The 3,853-nt window shown below is 49.0% G+C and overlaps 2 long non-coding RNA genes across 4 annotated transcripts; one reads left to right on the forward strand and one right to left on the reverse strand.

Moving 5' to 3' along the window:
- Positions 1–290: 290 nt before the first annotated feature.
- On the reverse strand, positions 291–1,555 carry LOC134169648 (uncharacterized). The gene is made up of 2 exons (XR_009966970.1): positions 748–1,555; positions 291–331 (listed from the first exon to the last, which is right to left on the reverse strand). It is a non-coding gene; the product is annotated as an uncharacterized LOC134169648 (long non-coding RNA).
- On the forward strand, positions 325–3,577 carry LOC134169647 (uncharacterized). Of its 3 annotated transcripts, none has more exons than XR_009966969.1 (3): positions 325–712; positions 3,053–3,141; positions 3,255–3,577. It is a non-coding gene; the product is annotated as an uncharacterized LOC134169647 (long non-coding RNA). The 3 variants fall into 3 exon arrangements; XR_009966968.1 differs by lacking the exon at positions 3,255–3,577 and having other exon boundaries at positions 325–472; positions 581–712; positions 3,053–3,197; XR_009966967.1 differs by lacking the exon at positions 3,255–3,577 and having other exon boundaries at positions 3,053–3,197.
- The last annotated feature ends 276 nt before the right edge of the window (positions 3,578–3,853 follow it).

The raw sequence follows: 3,853 nt of genomic DNA on the forward strand, positions 1-3,853 counted from the left end.
TTGCTTCCTACAAGAGAAAACCCCTCACTTCATACAGCTCTGTATGCAGCAAGCTTGGCTATGTGTAGGAATGCCAGCTATAAATGCTTTAGCACATTTGTACTGGTTTTGGCATCAACAGGGAGTAAGCGGGCAGGTGTGTGGTGCTTAGCTGCTGGCTGGGGTGCAGCCATGGAAGCTGTTTAGTTTATTTAATAGAGCGCCTTGTCTGTGATCCTTCCTGGATTTGAAAACTCTGTGCTTGGGGAAGAAATTGCTCTGAAATTCTTTGGTTATAAAGCAGTAGCAAATGGTATCTCAACAGCAGTTTTTATTTGCCATCCTACGAGGCCTACCCAGGAGGCCACAGACACAAACGCATTACCGTTTTGTATTTCAGAGTAGACAACTTCATTGGAGCTCACTGGAAATTGGGCAAGGTGCCCCATGGCAACAGGCAGAAAGCATGAACATGACAGGGTCTGGAGAACAAGTATGTAGTTTGCTTTCTGGGTTAACAGTAGGGTAACAGGTTGATATGGCTCAGCCTTCATCTCTCTTTGAAGTAATTAACATTTTCATAATAATCTGTTTGGAACAGGCACTCATTATAACCAATGAGATGCAGAAGCCCAGAAGGGGATCCTACAGGAAAGAGCATTTTTGAAGGCCCTCTGTGCTATTTCTGAAAGCAGAAGATGTCTTCCTTGCTGAACACCTCTTGCCTGGACACGTAAGTGATGCCTGTCATGGGCATTGACAGCACACCATAAAGGAGAATGGGCTAACAGGAACCCTAAGCCCCTTGCTCTCCAAGGATAGTTAATAGCAGTGTATTTGCTGACAGCTACAAGGGTGACAACACTCGCGCATCTCCTTAAGCACCAGATGATTCGTCAGTTCAGGCACAATTTGTGTCTGGTTTCTTTTGCTCTCTTTGAAAAGAGACTTTAAAAGGCAGAATGAGGGCCAAGCAGTGTGTGATGTGATTAAGTTGGTCACATGCGCTCTGCTTGCAGTGAAAGACCATCAATGTCAGAGCATTAAATAATACATCAAAGAAAATTGGTACATAAATGATCAACTGACTGACCTGAATGGTTTCATCCATTTTTCTGCTGAGCTTCCATCATGCTGGGTCCTGTGCCAAGGTATTGACACAAAGCAGTTAGATCTAATGTTCGGATGAGGAGTGTTTTCTGTGATGGGAATGGTTGTTTCCTATGTTGTTTGGCTGGTGTCTAGACAGTGGTTTCAGCATGTGGTCTGCAGACACTAGAAGGTGACAGAACACTTTTAGGGAAACTATTTGTAAGTTGTCACCAAGAAAGTTAGTTGTCTGTAGGTTTAAATGAGCAGAATATGGATTTGCATTCCCTGGAGGAATATTTTAGGTATTTACAAGACAGAAGATGCTCAGAGTCAAGGACCATGAAGCCAAAGGAGATACAGCTATCACATGCATTTCAACAACTCTATAATGTTTCCCATGCTGACTCTATGGGGCACTTCCTTCTAGTGGGCCAAGATTTCCATTTGTGGTTTAACTGTTTTGAGCTGCTCTGTTGTCACTTCCCTGTGGTTCCAACTACAGTAAGTAGCAGTAGGGAAATAGCTTACATCAAAGGCTGAAGCTGCCGCATTGTTATGCTCATTAACTGCATCAGGCAGACGTCTTTGCTGGCGTGGCTGATGCCCAGATTGCTTTCATCAGCTCTGGTCTGCAATGCCAGCAGCAGCCTCTGTGCTGGAGTACAAGGCAGGCAAACCGGGCTGGTGTGCTCTGCTGCATGAAAGGGCTGTGGCTGACACCACCCTTAGAGCTGGAGATGTGGCCCGAATGCAGTTCCCAGCATCGGGGCTCAGAAGTGCTCCAGGCAGATCAGAGACTGGTGGGAGGAGGGAGGAAATGAGCAGAGAGTTTTAAAGCAGGCCATGTAGCACAGATGGGTATGGCTGAGCACAAAATATCTTTAAAAAGATGCAGTCTGACAAGCTAGCATATCCTGTGGCTGCTGGAAATGCTTTACGGTGGGGTAGATAAGGTGGCTGCAGCATCAGAGGAGCTAGGCAGCAGCGTGCAGCTGTGAGAAAAGGATGGAGATGGCTGTATAACAGCATCTTGCTGCTGCTGGAGGACCAGGAACAGTCTGGGCCTCAACGTACGAGGTCAACAGTACTGTGGCGTGTGTCCTGCTTTCCCCCCATCATAGACTGGGGAGAACTGGGCAGTAGCCATCCCCCTCCATGGAAGGCCAGGGTGGGCTTGTTTCCTCCAGCAGCTCAACAAGTATCAGGCTTCTTCCAGACCCTTAACAGAGCTTGGAGGAAGAGAAGCAAGGCAGAGGCTGAAGGCACTGTGGGTGCCACAGTAGCACTGTGGTGGCAAACATCCAGTGGTTTTCCCAGCAGGATGCCCATGAAGAAGCAGATGCACCAGACCACTTGCATGCAAAATCCTCTTCCTTCCTTGTGTGGGGAGCTCGGAAGTGAGCAGGTACAGGAGGGGTGAGGGGTGACTGTGGTGGATGAAATGATTAAGGACAGCACAGGAGGTGTGGTGGGTGAGGGAAGGGACCTGAACTGAGCAGAGGGAGAAGAAAGAAACAGGGTGGGAAGCATGGTGTACAGCATGGCATTTTCTGCATCAACTGCCTTCAAACCTGCCACATCTGTGGCAACAGCCCTGGTTTTCCCTCTCAAAGGGATGGGTAGCTGTCAGCAAATATGTAATATGTATGCTGCACAGGTATGAGACTAGACTTGGGCAGGGCAGTACTTCACAGGGGTGTTAATGTAACCATGGGCACTGCTGGCCAGGCCCTGGGCAGCAAGCTGACCTGGGAGGGAAGCACAGCCAGAAGGAGTGAGCGAACACACTGCCTCTGGGGCAGAAGAGCTCTAGGTGAGGGCCACAGCACTTAGGTGAGGGGCTTTTCCTCTCTGTTTCCAAACAGCATAAAGAAATCTAGAAACTGCCTTCTCTGACCTTGCTGCTGTTGCTCACAGCTCTCAAATACAATGACCTAAGGCACAGCACTTGTTTCTTTTCTTGAAACTTGTGTTCTTTCAGGCTCATCTGTCACTGCATCCCTTGAAAGCAGTAATGTCATCACCCTAACCATGGAACTGCTTCAAAAGACCCGGGGAGTGCATGCAAGGGTTCATTTGGTCAAAAAAGGGAAGTTTTTTGAATCACTTCTCTCCCATGTTAGAATGGATTTAGCTTCCAGCTCCCGGCTCCTGTTAAGAAATGATGTACTGTGATCTTTCAGGTGAAGTGCCCAGAGAATAGCCTGGAGTAAGAACAGAAACTGAAAGAGATGATGACCTACTGCATGGATGTCTGCATCACAGGGACTGCGCTGCCACGTAGAAACCAGGTACCTGATGCTCCTCTTCCTCCTTCCAGCCCCAGCAGGACCCTGAGCAGCAGTTCACAGAGGGCAAGAGAAAATGAACCCCAAGTGGTATTCCCTGTAGGTTTAGGGCCACAGAATCAGCAGCGGGTGTCAGCAGAGGCAGGACATAAGGGGGCTGTGCAGCCATGCATTCTGGCCAGGAGGAGCAGGGCCAGCTGTGGGGCTGCAGGATGGGCACAGGCTCTTTCCTGCATTATCCATCTGAAATGTCACTTTGCAGTACAATCCATCCTCACCTTCAGCGTTCAGCAGCTTGCGGCCTCTGCGCATGTCTGTCAGGAAGAGGCTATTGGCCAGAGTGGACATCCCCAGCCCAGATTTATCTGGGGACCAAAGGAGCAGGTGAAAGCAGGGGTGGCAGTGCCGGCCCAAGGTGGCATCACCTGACTTGGCAAAATGAGCCAATAGACTGCAGAAGCCACAAGCACACACCTAATGATGGCAGGGATGGG

Source organism: Pezoporus occidentalis, unplaced genomic scaffold, assembly GCF_034315485.1.
Source record: "Pezoporus occidentalis ecotype Australia unplaced genomic scaffold, CSIRO_AGI_Poc_V1 ctg35, whole genome shotgun sequence".
NCBI lineage: Eukaryota > Metazoa > Chordata > Aves > Psittaciformes > Psittacidae > Pezoporus > Pezoporus occidentalis.